The following is a 19520-nucleotide window of genomic DNA, read 5'->3' as shown; positions in this document are numbered from 1 at the left end:
AGGGACCGTGTTTTGAGCCCTGTCACAAAGCCCAATACTTAATGGAGTGTCTGGCACATAATGAGTGGCAAATACATATTTGTTTTTTGGTTTTTTGTTTTTTGCCGTTCTGTTGAGGATTATTTTTTGAACTGCCTACTGTCTGTGAGGCTTTGTGCTAGACTTTGGGACTGTAACAGTGCACCAAATAGGCAGTCTTTTGGGTGACGGATGTTAAATGAGTAATTAAATTCACAGTGGCAAGTCCTGGAGGAGAGGTGTGACGGGCACACAGAGAGCCCTTGGTCAGTGCTCCCTGGAGGGCTTGTGATGGCATATGAGTATTTGAACTGGGCTTTGATGGAGGGGTGTGAGTGTACCAGATGGAGAAGGTGTTGCACATAGAGGGGGTAACATGTAGAATCTGGTGTTTTAGGGACTAACAATTGGCTTGTTATGACGGGAGCTCACAGGAATGAATCTGGAAAGATCCTTTTAAGGCAAAAGGCAGCAAGAAGGGATTTTCATGGAATGGCTTAGCCAAATTTGTATTTTCTAAAGACTGCTGCGGAGTAGAAAGGAGGATGGGCAAAGGATGGTTAACAGATGCTTCTCTTGGTGGACATGGTGGAAAAACTCGGAGCCAGGAGACCTCCAGTGTCCAGCGACATTCTGGCAACCTGACTTCTGACTGGTAGCTTTCATCGATGGTGTAAATAATCCCACCATGGTTCATTTTAAGCCATCAATGAGGTGTCACCGCAAAGTTGGCATAAGATGGGTCCCCTCCTTGTGAACATGGAGGAAAATATCAGAACCAAAATATTTCTTCATGTCACTTACAGAGCAGGCTCCATAGGGATCCTGTGGGGGAAAGAGCTTTGGAAATTGTACATTGGTAACCCAAGTGGGAGGTGGTATGTAGAGGGCACACCAACATTCAATCCACTCTTTTCCCATTAGCACCACTTGTGCAAGAGTTTGTCCTTCTCAGACATGGGGTTTGGGTGGGATTGCCTCCTACCCTTCTCCAAAGACCAGCAGGTGCAATCAAGGTATGAATCCCCCCCGCCCCAGACGTCAGTCAGTGGCTCAGGTATGAGTATGACCTGTGGTGTGCAAGATGCTTGTTTGGATTTCTGATAAAGACAAGAGTTTGGTTTTTTTTTTTTGTTTCCTTTTTAAGGGAGCCACCCAAGGAGATCTTCCTTATTCCTCAGAACGGGCAACCACGTTGCTCCCAGGAAGGAAGCTCCCCCAACATGAGCATGAGCGTGTCTTGTATGCAACTTCAAAGGGGAACTAACACCTTCTAATGCTAACACTTTCCAAGATGATGGAGAGATGGAGAGCAGCTGGATGCTTGTTTTAATTCCTGGGTCCTTCTTTTGATTTGCCTAATTGGACATGGAAATCTTGGTTGTGTGGACCAAGAAGTCTCCCTTTTGGTCAGGCCAATGTGAGTTGGGTTTCTCGTCTTTCCAGCTGATGGTACAATCCTCACTCTCACCGACAGCCACTACCACCTTCATGACCCACTGAATTTATGAAGTGACCGACTCTGGATGCACAGCCTCTTGGAAAGGCAGATCAAGTGCCTGCAACCTTGAGAAAGTTCTACAGCCCACCTTATTATTGGGTAGGCAAGGCTGTGAACACCCCATGGGATTCCAGAAGACATGGATTGGGTTTCAATGACATTATCTGTACACATAGATGTTTAGCATCTGCTACGTGTTAGACTCTGTTCGGGGGGTTAGAGATGTAGCAGAGACCAAAAATCTACTTTCCGGAAGTGGACATGCTTTCCCAACTATTTCCTTATTGAACTCCAGGCAACTGTCTCAAGGGAGCAGGGGAAATCTGATTATCTCCTTTTTTTTTTTTTTTAAAGATTTTATTTATTTATTTGAGAGAGAGACAGTGAGAGAGAGCATGAGCTAGGAGAAGGTCAGAGAGAGAAGCAGACTCCCCGTGGAGCTGGGAGCCCGATGCGGGACTCGATCCCGGGACTCCAGGATCATGACCTGAGCCGAAGGCAGTCGTCCAACCAACTGAGCCACCCAGGCGTCCCCTGATTATCTCCTTTTGCAGAAAAGGAAAAGCAAGCTTAGAGAAGTGGAGTGACTTACTGATGTCTCCAGCTTGCACGTGGCAGAACAAGGTCAAGAATCCAGGTGTTTTGACTCCTTCTGTGGTGTCGCTTCTATGCTGACTGGCAACAGTTACCTTTTACCTCTAAGCACACCCGGAATCCTCTTGTCCTTTCTCTTCTGAGCACCTTGTTCATGCTGGATCTTTTTGGCTTGCCCCTCCAGATCTACTCCTGATCTTTATCTCTCCTCTGCCCAGGTAGCTGACCTAAGTGGATAGAATCAATGGGTTCCTTTGCCCTCTGTCTTCTGGCTGGGTTTGACCCATGGTGTTCCTGGAAGGAGATGGGAGGGAGGGAGGGAGGGAAAAGGAGATTGCTGTACTTATTGCCTCCCTCCCTTCTGGGTTGCCTTGGTCTGGTGATGTCCTTGGACTCAAGGTCGCTGCTTCTATTCAGGAAGCCCTTACTACATGACTCCCTTTCCCTGGGTCTGGTAACCACCCCTGTGCCTTCCTCTCACCTTCAGGAATATATGTATCAGTTAGGCATTTCAGTGCACAAGTTATGAATTGCAGAGAACAAGGAGTGGTGTAGTATAGTGACAGTGTTTGTACCTGGGAAGTGATTGCAGACCCAGGCTCCAAAGGGGACCTTGAGGAACAGGCCATGTGACCTGGGTGACTGCTGGGACAAGGAGGATGGAAAGATATTTGAAATGGATCTGCACCCAATCTACAGTCTGGAACCCAGAGTCACCATCTGGAGCGTGAAGTCCATCCTAGCTCAGCGGATGTAGTCAAGTCACAGATCTGTGAGCATGAGAACAGCCAATTGTCCTTATAATCCAGGGAATTTGGGGATAGCTTGTTATGCAGCATTGCTGTGTCCTCGCTGACTAATCCAGATGGCCTGGATCACTGGAGTGATGGCGCTCACAGGTGGCAGTGTTGGATCCTCACCCCTTGTGTGTTTGCTAAAACAGACAACTCTCCCATTGCAATTTTTCCAGGGTAGTCAATGGGGCTGCCTGTGAGCCTCATGCAGAATGGACTCTTGTTATTTTTCTTCCTGATCACTTCTGTACTCCACGGTGGATGGGGCTTGTGAGCACATCATTGGAAACAAGACCTTTGGGGCAGTGAATTTAAACAGTGAGAAGTCCTTCCCCTACCACTTTTCGCTCTGCCTTTCTGCCACCCATTAGGGCATGAAAGTTACCCTACCTCAGAGCTGTGAGTGACTCAGAACTCACTTGGGAGAAGGACACATGGCTGGTGACATGTGGAAGAAGTTACTTCTCCAACATAGATGATGTCATTGAAATGGTGGAAGGCAGAAGCCCGCCAGACCAGTGAGGGACATTTCCTCTAGGAAACAGCGTGCCCTGATGTATGGAGTGTTTGACTGTGTTCGGCACGAACACAACTTAGCTTTTCTTTTTATGAAAGCAATAAGCATTTATAAAATTCCACCCCTCTACCCTTCACCTAACTTATGAGCCCTTTAGCTATAACCTTCTTATGACCCACAGCTTATATAGACCCAAGTCATTTAAAACTCAATCCGAAGTGAAACACGTTTCAGCCCTGGTAAAATTAATTCCCTCACTCACCATTGGTCTGGGACCTCGTGGGGGGATCTGTGGCTTGAGGGGGGGCTGGGGAAAAGGCAAAGAAGGAGAGTTTTGTGAATAGAAAGAGGCTTCTAACAGGAAGGATATTTATAAAGCTGCATTTCGGTACTGTTCAGTTTGGAAGGAATTTGTTATAATGGCAATATATAAATCTTTGAATGGCCTCATAAATCATGGCGTCAGAGCCAGCCAATCAGAAGCCACGAAAACCTGGCGCTTTGGAGCACTCAGTCGTTACTAGAAAGATCCTGTGTGGCTCCTTGGAAGTGGAACTGGAAAATCTGGCTACATTTGGGGGTGTGTGGAATGTCTTGAATTACCTCTCAAACATTTTAGATTTGATAAAACCCAAGACACGGCTTTTCCAGCCCCACTCCCCTTCTTCTCCACCTCCGATAATTATTAAACCCATGTGTACATCAAGAGAAGCCTAATCCATGTGTTTCTGATTCATTTACACTTAACTCATCAAAATATTGTTTTTAAAGGGCTGTTTGTTGTCCAAAAAGCCTTTTCCCCTAAAGCTTGAAAGCTTAACTTCGCAGAAGCAGGAAGCTACTTTTTGCCAAGAGTAAATGGGTGAGAAGTCCAAGGGCTCGGGGTTTTGAAGTATGTGTAACGAATGTTCAAACAGGTTCCGAGTGGAGCCAAGTCTACTTTTCTATCTCTGAGAAATCTCGAGAGAGCCGTGGGGCGGAAGTTTCAAGGAACATCATCTCTTCCCGAACCCCATGAAATTGCATTCCAGTGAGAATCGGGGCCAAACCAACCAGAAATATAAAATGCGGGGATGGAGGAGACTGAGGACAGTGACCTTGTGAAATGAGAAAACAATTGCTTTGAAAGTTAGGGGGAAAGCCGCGTGTTTTATGTCATAGCAAAGTCACTAATGGTCATTCTGTGCCATTCCCTGACTGAAGGGAGCTGTCATTGAGGTCTTGCCCTGCTCCAGGCAGCAAAGTCCACACTGGCCATGTGTCTTAACTCCCTTGACCCCCCTGATGAAATGAAGGAAGTACTGCGAGTATCCCCATTTTACTGAGGGGGAAACTGAGTCATGGAAGAGTGGACTTCCTCTTTGGATAGGAAGGAGTGAGGTGAGGCTTCAAACCCAGTTCATCTGTCTCCAAAGCCTGAGCCTGTAGACCTCACATGACACCATTTGTGCCTAGTTTGTGACTGGTTCATTCGCTGAGCAGATGTGGATGGAGATCCTGCTCCGTGTCGGTCACTGGAGATTCTGTATAAAGGAGGTGATCTAGTCCCTACCCCCATGGGGTGTCACTTGATGGTAGAAGACACACATCAAGCAAACAGGCGGTCTGAGCTCTGAGAAGTGAATAGGTATAATGAGTATGGCTTCGGGGTTTGTGGGGGGGACACGGTGTACTTGGTTCGGGGAGTCAGAGAAGACTGTCCTGTGTATGTGCCATTTTCATTCCAGACGTGAAGATGGTGTTATGAGTTGAATTGTGTCCTCCCCTACTCCCCTAGTGTGTGTGTTGAAGTCTTAATCCCTAAAACCTCCAAAGGGATCTTATTTGGAAATTGCGTGGTTGTAGATGTGATTGGTTAAGATCAAGTCATCCTGGAGTAGGGTGGGCCGCTGATCCAATATGGCTGGTGTCCTTGTAAAAAGGGGAAATTGGGAGACAGACACGCACACAGAGGGAGAACGCCATGTGAGCATGGAGTCCGAGATGGGGGTGGTCCATCTACAAGCCAGGGAATGCCAGAAATTGGCAGCAAACCACCAGAAGCTAGGAGAGAGGCATGAAACAACCCTTCCCTAACACCTTCAGAAGGAGCATGGCCCTGCCCACATCCTGATCTTGGATATCCAGCGGCCAGAAGTGTGAGAGCCCCAGGAGCATGTCTTAGCTGCTCGGTGTGCGGCGCTTTGCCATGGCTGTCCTAGCAAAGTCAGGCAGGGGGGAAGGTGTTAGTCAGGTGAAGGGGGCAGTCAGGAAGGGAGGAGAGGAAAGGATGAGAGATCTAGAAAGAAGAACAGGCATGTTCCAAAGCCCTGAGGTGGGGAAGGAGTTGATACATATGGGAGTGAGGGGAGAGAGCAGGCAGAAGACGAACAAACTGGAAACCAGACTCTGGCATCTCTCATACATACTGTGGCATCCGTTTGGGGGGAAACTTGAAGGTTTTAACCAGTGAATGGCTTTAACCAGGGACAGACACGACAACTGGGTGTGACCGTTAGAAATGGTGCCCTCGCTGCTGCGTGGAGGATGAACTTGGGTCCTGGTGCACAAGAAAGGGTAGAGAATGGTTTGAACCTACTGTGCTTACGCCCAGGAGTTTCAGCTCAATACTTTTTAGCTTGATTGTCCTTCAAAGGCCACTGTCATCAAACCATTTCTCTACTCGGAAGCATGAAGTTGTTCTTTCCTTATAGTGTGCGAGTTTCCGAAACCGCACTGTCCAATATGGTAGCCACATGTGGCTTTTGAGATTAAAATGAAATAGAATTAAAGATTTGGTTGCTGTGTCGCAGCGACATGAAATGTGCCCCAGACGCATTGCAGCTGGAAGTTCTATAGGACAGCACTGGCCCAGGGGTGCAGAGGAAGCGGGCACTGCCTTTATTCTGCTTTTAGATCAGTCACAAAGGTGCTGGATTTCATGGAGAACTTAGAATGTCTACGAATGGATTAAGAGAATAGGAAGTCAACTCACAGAGCGGGAGAAGGTATTTGAAGGGCATGTGGCCCAGAAGGGGCTCTCTGCAGACCATGAAAGAACTTCTTCCAAATCAAAACACGACTTGAGCAGGCACTTTCCAAAGGAGAGCATCCAAATAATCAATATGTTTATGAAGAGGTGCTCGATCTTATTAGTCATCAGAGGGATGCAGTTACAGCTACAAGAAGATGCTAGTCACACCCACCAGCGTGGCTCAGATGAAAAAGACTCTTCGGTACTAAGTGTTGGCGAGGACTGGTGAGAGCAGCTGCTGCTCTCATAATGGTTGGTTGAGGGTGTCACGGGCATGGCCTCTTCAAAAGCAGTTTGGTATTACCCTCTACAGATGGGGTGCCCATGTCATTTATTATCCAAACCAGTTTACTTTGGAGAAGGAAAGGGAGTTGGTTAATTCACTCAGTAGGCATTGATGAGGACTATCCCGGGGCATAGGGCTGACCTAAGCAAGGTTGCATATGTTCATACCTATGATTCAGCAATGCCACCCCTAGGGCTGAGTGTGTGTGTGTGCATGTGTGTGTGTATCAGCAGAAATGTACGCCTGAGTATCAAAACGCACGTACAACTTGTGCCTAGTCCCACTATTGGCAATAGTTCCAAACTGGCAACAGCTAGAATTGCCCATCATGCAGTGGACTACTTGTATCACCAAAAATCAATGGGCTTGTGCTGGATGCAACAGCACAGATGAATGTCAGAAACATGTTGGATGGAAATAAACCCCAGGCACAAAAGAACGTAATTGCATTCAGAAAACTGAAAACAGTATTCTACCAGAAATCAGGCTGGGGGTTTCCTGTGGAGAGGAGGGATGTGGCCATGAAGAGCAAAGGACATCAGCGAAACTCCTGGGGTGCTGGCAATATTTGACTTTCTTGACCTGGTTGGTGGTTTCATAGGTGTTCATTTTTATGACAGTTTGGTTGTACAGCCTCATTTCAAGCTGTCTTCTTGGTGTGTACCATATCACATGATTAGAAATTAAAGCAAAGATATTATCTGGGGCTTGTCATAGAGATGTCAGGTTTTTATTTACCTAATAAATGAATTTAAAAGAATGATGGTTACCTTCCTATAAAAACAGCAGTTTCTAAAAAGAAAATTAGACACCAAACTAAAAAGGATATAATGTCCAAATTAAGGAAAGTTCTGCGAACTGAATAAATTTTGTGTTTTGAAGAACTTACTTGATAGATGTTACTTTAATCATTTCACAGAGGGCTGGTAAAAACTTTACCACAGTCTGGCATTTGAAAGCCTCTGGCTTAGTGGGGCCTGTTCAGTGGCTCCTCGTCACTTACACAGGGTTTCCAAAGTCTCTTCTTTGGAACTGAAGATATCTCATGAAATAAATTAGGGAAGGGCTGGTGGATAAACAAAGACCAACAGATTTTCTTGCTGCAGGACTTTTCAGAGCTTTTAATACTGTGTGCATTGGACTCTAGGAGATGCATAGAAAATACTGCACTTCCCAATCTTATTTGCTGATAGAACCATGTTTCTGTTGAGCCCTGTTTAGGGACAGGTAATCCAGAAAACAACTTTGGGAACTTTAAGCCTGTAGCAGGGGTCAGCAAGCCAAGGTCTGTGGGCTGGGCTCCTATTTCTATAAGTAAAGTTTTATAGGAACATAGTCATGGTGATTCGTGTGCACATTATCTATGACTGCTTTGGCCTATGACAAAGTCAGGTCAGAGTCAGGTAGTTGTGACAGAGAAGGTGTGTGGCCCACAAAGCTTAAAACATTTATTATCTGGACCTTCACAGAAGAAGTTTGTTGGCCTCTGGCCTAAGAGGATGTGGTTTTAACTCTCTTAGAGTTCAAAACTTTCCAGAATCTGACCCACCCCAACCTGCTTTTAGTGTTATCTTTCTTTATCAGTCTCTTGTGTATGACAAATCTGCTTCAGTCATGTGCATTCAGTGAAACTCTTCTGCTCTTTGCCTGTCTCTAAGCTCTCCTCCTTGGCTGCACAGAGGGACTCCCTTCTCACTCCTGTCCCCTTCCCATTCTACAAGCCCCAGCTCAAAAGCATTGCACTCCAGGAAGTCTTCCCTGGTTCTCCACCTCCATTCAGCTTGGGACATTGGCTTCCTGAATCTCCCATTGCTCTTGAATTCAGTTCTTTAATGGTGGCTCCTGCATATGAACTCTGTGTTACTTAGGGATAAATTGATTGTCACAGAAAGCCCAGATTTGCTTGTGTAAACAAGTTAGGTCTTGATTTCTCTCTTTTAGAAGTCGAGAGATGAGCAGTCAAGATTGAGTTTGCTGCTTTGCCATGGATGCTACCACTTACCAAGTGACCTCATGGCCCAGTAAGGCTGCTTTGGGTCAAGCCATCATACTCTCATTCCAGCCAGCTAAAAGTAAATTGTTTTGCCATATATCCTTTTGACCAGAACTCAGAAATTAATTACATGACTACATGTTGGTGTAAGGAAATTGAGAACTGTAGCCTCCGCACATGACCCCAAGCATCATGTGCCCAAGCCTAGGGAGGAAAGCTGACCATGTATTCTGTGCACTCTGAGCTCTTCTGACTGTGGGCACATCAGGCCTGAGCCCTAGCACATCACCTGCAGGAACATCACTCTAGTTTTGCTTTGGAGAGGCTACCTGTCTCCCAAGGGCAGAACGCCAGTGCAGTGCTGTCCTTCCCTTATCGTGGGTGGAGTGTGAAACTTGGGAAGATCAGCCGGACTCTCCAGAAAACTGAAGCCTTGAGTGGAAGGATGCGGAAAGTAAATGGGCTTGGAGCTGATCTTTCCAGACCGCAGTGCCTTGAAGACAGCCGGTTCCTGCTCCTGGCCATAGTGCCCTTCTTCTGGTCCTCTCTGAGTCATTTCTTCAGGGTTTGTGAGCTACCCAGTAATCTTCCAAGAATGTCCCATTTTGCTTATGTCACCCAGAGTTGGCATTTGTTGCTTACAACTGGCAAAATCCTAAAGGAATGCTTTTGTGGCAGCTGGGCTGACGAGTGGAAGAATGGAATCCGTCAGTCTGAATCAAAAAACACTCGATCCCCATGCCGGTCTCAGAAAACGGACGTGTTTGACCTGGAGCGGGACATGGATGATTTACATGACGTGAGGTGCCCTTCAAAGAGGAGGGAGCCACTGGGCTCACCGGGTTTTAGATGTCACAACCCTGAGTCCCCCGGCCTGGGAGGGTCTCATGTTTTACTTGCTTGTCAGATTCAGAAATCTGAGATGAAGAAGGTAAAAAAAACCAAAAAACAAAAAACAAATACTCAGTCCTAACTCCCCAGAACTCATGCCAAACATTACCCTGCCACAGATTATTTGTCTTTGGTTGCTTGTCGGTCTGGATCTTTGCAGACATTGTCCTCTGCTATTAAACATGCTTATTTTTGGACTATCAGAGTCATGTTAGAGAGCGAGACCATCAGGCAAACCTGTTAAAACATGAAACACTCAAAGACAGCTCCCCTCACCTTTCTTAATGTGGGGTAGCATCAGCCACATCTCTGTAGGCCTTCCTGCCTCATCTCAGCCAACACCAGTGCTAGGGCATCCCAGTCCCTACAGGCTTCCGAGAAATTTGGGCAGATGCCAGCTCATGGGCATTTAACTTGTGGTAAGTCGGTCGGTGGGAATGAATATGCATTTTAGTGTAGAAGCAGTATTATACCTGTGCAGAGTGGGACATGTAGATGTATACACAGACAACTCCCATATATCTTTATAGAGACAATGAATATATGTGGGAGTGCATACATGTGAGTTGTGATTATATAGATATTTATATAATATATATAATAAAATAGAATATATAGTAGATATTTTATCTATATTTATACATCATTATATATATATATTAGAAGAACATACACCAAATTGCTAATGTAATACATTTGAATAATGAGTTATTGCCAATTTCTTTCCACCATTTTTATTTGCATTAAAAATGTTTTCCCTTCAATGAGCATGATTAGTTGTATAATTAATCACCAAATAATTACATAGCAATGAAAAGAAAAATATATTTTCTAAAGGTATTGTGTGTCTCAGGTCAGCACTATTTTAATAATTTAACTGCAGTGGTTTTAGAATTCATATTTACAGGCTAACCCAAACAATGATTTTGTAAGCAAGCTTATTTGAAGAATGACTTCTGAGGATAGCATTAGATGGGAACTTCATGAATGCAGGGATTGTGTTTGTGTATGATATCGTGGTATTTAGCATATAATAAAGAAGGTAGGAAGGCAGGAGGGAGGAAGGGGCCACGTGAAGAGAGATTTGAAGATGGAGTGAACATTTTTGGCTTTGAACCCGAGCTCTGTCTTGAGCAAGGTATGTGGCCTTGCACAAGTCATTTCCCCCTTGGGCCTTGGTTTTCCCATCTATCAAATGAGAAGAGAGTTCCGGATTAGGGGTTGGCACGCTCTGATCTGCGGGCCCAGTCTGGCCCTCTACTTGTTTTTATCAATAAAGTTTTATTGGAAAAACCCAGGTTCATATCTTTACATATCATCCATGGTTGCTCTGATGCTCCACTGGCAGAGTTAAGTAGTTAAAAAGTCTAAACTATTTCCCGTCTAGTCCCTGACAGAAGTTTGCTGAGTCTTGGTTTAGAGGACTCGCGACTGAATCTGCATTGCCTAGGGTTGGGTTCTCCCTGGAGCCAAGGGTTTGTATTTTCCTCCCTAAAATGATCCCTGTCCTTGCCCCATAATGGGGAGGGAGGGTGGTGCCAGAGGGCCCTTGAACTTCTGTGAGCCACCCTGGTGCATGGACTTCCCTCCTTACTCTCCTGACAGCTGCTGGAGGGTGAACGGAGTTGAGTCATGGGGAGGAGGAATCTGAGGGGCAGAGATGGAAAACAGCCTTGTAGGTGATGCTCCTCGTGTGAGAAGATCGCCCGAGTAAATTCATTGTCCTGTCAGCATCTTTAAACGATCTGTCAAATAGATACTCAGAGCCTTCCCGTCCTGTCTCTTATGCCCGCTTATGGAAGTTTCTGAACAGTGTCCTTCATCGATTCCTGGAAACCTTTTTCCTTCCTGTGCAAAATCATCACCATCATTTTCCCGAAGGCGATCAGGCGACGAAACCCATTCTGCATGTGCGTGTGTTTTTTCCCTCTGATGGAGTTTTCCTGCTCTTATTGGGCTCTTGAATTATGAATTATATTCTTTTCTTTGCCCTTTAATGTGATCCATGGGTGCTGAAACCATTTCAGTCAACCCCTGCACTTTCCCCACTAAGGGTTTTGCAGGCAACGCAGCTCTCATTTTCCAGGCAGGTGACCCCTTGCTACACCCTGTGCCTCAGCAAATTCCAGACCCTTCTCCCCACCAAAGATAACACCAGTTCAGTAGTATCCACAGTCCAATTCCTTGGGGGGTGGGGAACAGACCTCTGGTTCCAAAGGCTTGGAGACCCTGAAGTAGGGGGTTACCCATGCTGGTAACTGACCCCTTTCCCGGGACTTTACAAGAGCTTATTACAAAGGACTCACTCACCTCCCCCTGAGGCACACCAACTCAGTGCTCTGCTTGGTCTTGCTTCCTCAGGGGACACTGTCCCTATGTGAATCTAATTTCTGGGATGAGCTGAACACAAAATGAAGACCAGACATTTCTGAGTTTCCACCCTTCCGAGCCCTTCTGACCGATGAGCCTTTTCCAGATCTGGATCTCTCTCCCGAACCGTGTCTCTGCAGTCCGACGGCCACTGCCATCGAGGTTGGTGTGTGTACGAGATGAGGGAGGGGGGTGTGTGGTTGTGCTTTGCCTATGATTCCACGTCTTCTAATGTTTCTCTCCTGGGAATGAAATGAAGGGATGGGTACCAAGCGTTTTGTAGAGCACTGAGTCTCCATGGACAACGTTCACCTGACTCTTAAAATGCAGGTTCTGATTCTGTTGGTCTGGGTGGGGCCAGAGACTCTGCATTTCTCATGAGCCCCCAGGGGCTGCTGCTGCTGGTGGTGGTGGTCTGAGGGTCCCACTTTGATAATAACAAGTTGGGGTAACGTACCAAGGCTTGGATAAATGGCATCTGACCAGAGAAATGTTGGCCCCCACTTACAAGTCCACCAGGCCCTCAGTAGTCCCTGATAGTGACAAGATGTGGGGCAGGGATCCAAACCCACATTGGCTGAAGCAGCCTGTGATGGGGCTCTTGGGACTTCTGCTATCCCTTCATGATTTTTTAAAAATTGATTTATTTATTTGAGAGAGAGAGAGGGAAAGAGAGAGAATAGGGAGTGAGAGGGGCAGAGGGAAAGGGAGAGAGAGAGAGAATCTCAAGCAGGCTCCACACTGAGCAGGGAGCCCAATGTGGGGCTCAATCCCAGGACCCCGAGATCATGACTTGAGCTGAAACCTGGAGCTGGCCCCTTAATGGGCTGTGCCTCCAGGCGCCCCCCCGGTATGCCTACATTATTGAGTGTAGAATATGCCTAAACAGGTGAGCTGTCCTGTTCAAGCAACAGACATTACTGAGCACTCCTTCTCCTTCAAACAGTGATTGATTCTAAGTTTGGGCTGAAGAGGCTTTTATGTGACCTCATCTCTGTCTCGGGGTGTTTGTGCTTGTGTCCTCTGTTGGAAAGGCTCTTCTTGTCTGGCCCCTGATGGCCTTTTAGGTCTTAGATCATGTGTCACCTCCTCTTCGAGACCTGCCCTGCCCATCCAATCAAAGTTACCCCGCCATGGCTATCATCATGTCACCCTATTCACCTGTGGGCTGTTTTCACTCTTCAAAATGGTCTTGTCCATTTGTTGAGTCTCTGTCTCTCCCCCCCAGAGCATCAGCCCCTTGAGAACAGGACTTGCTAACCTTTGTTTACTGGGCACAATACCAGGGCCTGGCACAATCCTGGATACATGGTTGGCACTCAGTAGATGTTTGTTGAATGAATGAATGAATGACCCAGAAGAAAGATACTCTGAATAGGTTCTTGGGGACAATGTTTAAACTGCTTCAGTGGTCCACTCTGACCACCCATACCCAGCAGGGTGTATTAAACATCTCCTGATAGACTGATGAAGAATTACTCTTTTCCTTGGCCAGTAAAAGCTGCCCCCGTTAAGACCTTTGTGGTATAGTAGTATTAGTGGAGTATTAGCTAATTTGTATAATTGAAAGCCACAAACCCAGATACATTTGGTGCCATATCAAAATACCACAGACTGGGTGGATTAAACAATAGAAACGTATTTTCTCACAGTTCTGGAGGCTAGAAGTAGAAGATCAAAGTGCCCGCAGGGTTGGTTTCCTGCGCAATCTCTTTCTTTGGTTTCCAGGTGGCCACCTGCTGGCTCTGTCCTCACGTGGCCTCTTCCCTGTGACTGTGGAGGGAGAGACAGAGACAGAGAGACGCACAAAGATTCCTTTTCTTATAAGGACACCGGCCCTATGGGGTAAGGGCCCCATACTCAGGACCTTATTTAGCCTTAATTACTTTCTTATGGGGGGGGGCCCTCTCCAAATATAGTCACACTGAGAGTTAGGGCTCCAACATAGGAATGGGGGGGCACAGTTCAGTCCATAACACCTGTTTTTAAGAGATTCTGACATAGGCAAAGTCAAGGTAAATGGGCTTATGATTAAGGTGAGTTCCGAGATCTTTTTGGCGGAAGGGGCCCCGGGTCCTCTGAAGCTAGCGTGTGATTTCTGTTCTAGGTTCTACCCTCCAGGTATAACTTAGCTCTGTTGACAGACACAAAGCTGGACATACGTATTGGACACCTCAGTGGGTTTAAAATTCAGGATACAGCCTTGGAACCATCAGCACAGTCTGTCCCATAGAAGTATCCATCACCTCCCAAAGTGTCCTCCTACGCTCTTTATTTTTATTTTATTATTTTATAATAACACTCGATTTAAGTAAGATCTATGTAACAAAATTTTAAGTTAACTCTAATCTCCATGCTATACAGTAGAACTCTAGGACATAATCACCTTGTTTAACTGAAAATGTGTCCTCTGACCATCACCTCCCTGTTTCCCCCTCCCCAAGCTCCTGGTGACCACCATTCTACCCTCTGTTTCTAAGAGTTTGACTATTTCCAGTTTCTGATGTAAGTGAGATCCCGTATGTGAGTCCAGCTAATTTCACGGAGCATAATGTCCTCCAAGTTCATTCATGTTGTCGCTCATGGCAGACTTCCCTTCATTTTCAAGGAGGAATACTATGCATGGAATGTATGGATGTGCCATACTCTCTTGATCCATTCCTCTGTGGATGGACATTTGGGTTTTCTGTCTTCGCTATTGCCCATAATGCTGCGGTGAGCAGGGTGTGGTGAACAGGGGAGTGAAGATACCACTTTGAGATCCCCATTTCATTTCATCTGGATAAATATCCTGCAGTGGGATTATATGGTGTTTGTATTTTTATTTTTTTAAGACTTTTGTTTATTTATTTGACAGAGAGAGAGAGAGATCACAAGTAGGCAGAGAGAGAGAAAGGGAAGCAGGCTCCCTGCTGAGCAGAGAGACCGACTCGGGGCTCGATCCCAGGACCCTGAGATCATGACCTGAGCCGAAGGCACAAGCTTAACCCACTGAGCCACCCAAGTGTTTGTATTTTTTAATCGCTGAGAAACCCCCATTCTGTTTTCCATAGTGGCTGCGCCAACTTACATGCGACCAACAGGGTACGAGCGAGTGTTGGCTTTTCTCCACATCCTCGACCGCGCTTACCTCTTGTCTTTTTGATGACGGCCGTTCTAATGGGTGTGAAGGGGCCCATCACTGTGGTTTTGATTTGCATTTCCCTGATAAGGAGTGAGGTTGGGCACCTTCTTATGGATGGGCCGACCACCCATATGTGTTCTCTGGAGACATGTCTATTCAGATACTCTGCTCATTTTCTAATTTGGTTCTTTACTTTTTGCTCTCGAGGAACGGGAGTTCCTCATATATTTTGGATATGAACCCTTTATCAGATAGATGGTTGGCAAATATTTTCTCCCCTTCTGTGGGTTGCCTTTTCAAGTTGCTATTATTTTTTTTTTCCTTTGCTGTGTGGGAACTTTTCAGTTTGATGTGGATTCATGTGTCTTTTTTGCTTCTCTTACTTGTGCTTTGCCTCGCTTCTAATTGCCTTCTTCCTCCTCTCCAGCAGCCCGTCATTTTTCTCCTCCCATAAGTCTTACCACCTGTTACCTTAATGGCTTTTTAAAAAATCCCTAAGCTCCCAGGGTCAGGGAGTTTGCTCAGGACACTCTCCAGGTTGCTCATTGCTGCCATTCCAGGGTCTCAAGGCACTCAGTAATTTTTGCTGGCTTGAAATGACCGTGGGATCCAGTGCCACAACACACGTGTGCATTTGGAAACTCCAGAGCTTAGGGAACTACCTTGATTCCTTTTATTTGGGAAACTGACAAATACTTGTCAAGCGTTTACTATGTGCGGGCACTTGCCAGACTCTGGGGACTCAGCCCTGACAAGATAGACAAGGTCCCTGCCCTCACAAGCTTGCCTTCCGATAGGGAGAGACACATAATGCACTAAACAAAGCCAATAAGTTATAAAGAGAATTTTATTTTATTAAGATTTTATTTATTTATTGGAGAGAGGGAGAGAACAGAGGGAGAGGGAGAAGTAGACACCCTGCGAAGCAGAGATCCCGATGTGGGACTCGATCCCAGGACCCCACGATCATGACCTGAGCCAAAGGCAGACACTTAACCCAGTGAGCCACCCAGGCGCCCACATGGAGTATTTAAGATTGTGGCAAGTTCCCTCAAGAAGGTTCAACAGAATCAGGCCGAAGAGAGTAGGCATACAGAGTTTATTAGAGTGAATGAATGAATGAATGAATGAACGAATGACTATAAGCTACGCACAAGGCTTTCCAGGTTGGTGGCCATCTATCAGCTACCGAACCATCAGGTGCACAGACTATGTTCCCACACTCCTGTGCTGCTTTGTAAGTATTTAACTTGTACTGAGTATCAGCGTCAGCAAAGTGAGTATCCTAGGCGTAAAGCTGGGTTCAAAAATCTCACAAACGGAGCACATCCAGATCAAAAAGCAGAACGTTGGGGTGCCTGGGTGGTTCAGTGGGTTAAGCCTCTGGGATCCTGGGATCAAGCCCCACATCGGGCTCTCTGCTTGGCGGGGAGCCTGCTTCCCCCTCTCTCTCTGCCTGCCTCTCTGACTACTTGTGATCTCTGTCTGTCAAATAAATAAATACAATTAAAAAAAAAAGCAGAACATTATCAGCACTTCAAAAACCTCCCCTGGGCTCATCACACACCATTATTAACCCCATCCTGACCTGCAGCATTTGCTGGGTTTTAAACCACGAGGGTCAGGGAGATTCTAGAGTGGGATGTAAGCCGCATGGCTTCCTGTTTGCCCGGCTCGCCGTTGCACGTGTGGGATCAGAAACATGGACATTTCACCGAGTAACAGGCATCCTTTCTGTCCCGGCGAACTTGTTAGTGGGGTCCTGTCTCCTCTCCTCATGCCGGCGTCCTCAGGTGTACTCTCTTGTTTTAGTCTGAGCCGACAGCCTTTGACAGATCAGGAATCCCAGAGATCCTTCTGAACGCCAAATGCCTCAGCACTCACGAGAACCCTTTCCACACGCAGGCTGCGTGAGCCCCAGACAGCCACTGGAGATATTTTGGGTTTGGTTGAATTCATGAACCATCTCCCTGCCCCCCCCCACCCTGTTGCTTTTGTTTTGTTTTATTTAAAAATCTCTACTCCAACCTGCTTTGCCAGATTGTAGTAGACTCAGAAGGATGTTCCAGTCAAGTCTCCTGCCTGTTTGGGAAAAATTACTGTCAAAGGCCACATGACTAGCTTGTTTCTGGGGAGGGTTGGAAATATGTTTTTTAGAATCTGCCTTCCTGCCTCTAGAAGGGCTCAGGCCCTGCCCTTAGGTCTTTGCCAGTAGCCCCCAGACTTAATCTTCCTAAATGACAATTAACAGGTGGGACATCTTGAAATCCCTGTGGCAAGACCTCTGGGTCTATAAATCTGCAATGGGACCAATGCTCTGAATTCTTAATCAAGCCTGTTTCCTTTATTAATCTCCAAGAGCGGCAGTGATTTATAAGACGGGCTTCCATTTGGTCCAGAAAATGAAATTCATTTCACAAACTCCAAATCAATTGGCCACGATACTTTCCTATTTCATGCCCTGCGTCACACTGATCTCTTAACTTGATTGTTCTGTTACTAAGAATTCACTTAAAAGCCTCTGCTGGGTCTCTGGGCCTCACGAAAATAATATTAGCCCCGGTGCAGTGCTCGCTGCAAATGCTGGGTTGGGGGCTTTCGGATACTTTCATTAAAAAGGGGCAGAAGATGAGCTGCAAAAGAGGGAGAGGTTCACAGAAACTTGAATCATCCAGGTGTTGAGTTCCTGAACTGTTAGAGACCCAGGGGGCGCGGCATGGGGGGGGGAGGGGCAGGTCGTGGGAAGCCCATTCAGATGCACGTTTCTGGGTCCCACCCAAGCCCAGCTGAATCAGTCCTTCTGGGAATGGGAAAATGCTCATCTTAAGAATCCTACACATGAAGCCGAAGGAATCATCCCTGTCCCTTAAGTAAAGCCAGCTTGTGTGGTCACTCAACGAATGTTTGTTGAGCGCCGCCTCTGTGCCAGGCACCGTAGTAGGTGCCTGGGATACATCTGTGAACACCTAGACAAGGATCCCTAGCTTTGGGATATGGCGACCCCTTAATTATGGTGAATATAATAACAGTGATTATTAACACTCATTGAATACCCACCAGGATACCTTATCTAATCCCCAGTACGGCTCTAAGCAGTGGTGAGGGCTACCCCTCTCTTAGAGAGAGGAAGACAGGGACCAGAATGGTTAAGATAAGTGGATAAGAAGTGGAGTAGAGAGTTGAACCAGCCTGCTGCAGAGCGCTACGGACCATGTGGCTGCATTTGCTTCAGGGCGTAGATCGAGGATGGTACAGGACTAAGCACATGGCCAGTTCCTCTGTTTAAGCGTCCAAGAGCTAACTAAGCATCTACTATGAAGAGACCCCTTCGTCAGAGGTGGAGACCCAAGGGTGGTGGAGACACCACGTCCTGCAGGTGAAAGAAGCACAGGGAGGCACGACCGAGTGCTAAGCGCTCCGCGGTGCTAAGGGTTGCTTGGGGTGCACCTGGCTGGGGATCCTGGCCAGGGATGGGGGGGTCTATAAAGGATTCACAGAGGAGGTACATACATGGGAGGTGGCTGGGCCAAGAGAATGGCTCAAATTTAAGGGCTGTTGGTTGCTAAAGTAGGAGAGGAAGCAGAGGCTGATGTGCTAAGGAGTCTGGACCTTCTTGGGGGCCTTTGGAAGACACCGAGGAGTTGGAGAGTTTCAGACTTAAATTTCAGAAGGAACCTTCCAGTGATAATGGATTTTTAGAAAATGAATTTAGATGGCATGACAAGACCAGTTAGCCAGGTCAGAGGTGATGGGAAGAAACGTGCCCAAAGGCTCTCTCCGCCACCTCACATAGGGAGTCTGTCTGCGAGATGGAAATGTTCGGGAAGCTCCTCTCTGGAGAAATGGCACGAAGGCACCACTCAGCTGGGCTAGAAGCCACCTGATACAGATTAGTTATACTTGAGAATGGCTTCCAGGAGTCAAGAGCCAGGAGGAGGCAGGCACTGCTGGTTCCGTGATGTAGATGCTGATAGCCCAGAGCCTTGTCTGTTAGTTTTTAATAATCTCCAGCGTGTGTGGACTACATACACACATCACCCAGGCAATGGCCCACTCGGCTTGGGCAAAAGGCCGTGGGCGAGGAGCACGCAACATCCCTTGCGTGGTTTGTCAGATTCATGGTATTTTGCTGGGATCAGGAGGAAGTGAAGAACAGGGATGTGTTAGCTCTGCTAATGGGTGCCGCCAGCTGACCTTTGGGTGATAATGGTGTCAGGCGCACGATAAAGACGTGATGGCAGGAAACACCCTATGTTTACAGAGCAATTTTCTCAGCATAGGTTCAAAGTGCAAAGTGCTTGTGTTAATTTGGAAATCCTCAGAACAGCTCAGAAAGGCGAGAGCATGTCTGTGATAGCCTGGAGGCTATTGCTGGAGGTCCGGGTGCCACAGCGTGTCACATCGCGCTCGTCATCACCG

Source organism: Lutra lutra, chromosome 12 (assembly GCF_902655055.1).
Source record: "Lutra lutra chromosome 12, mLutLut1.2, whole genome shotgun sequence".
NCBI classification, from domain to species: Eukaryota; Metazoa; Chordata; class Mammalia; order Carnivora; family Mustelidae; genus Lutra; species Lutra lutra.
This window is presented reverse-complemented; position numbering follows the sequence as displayed.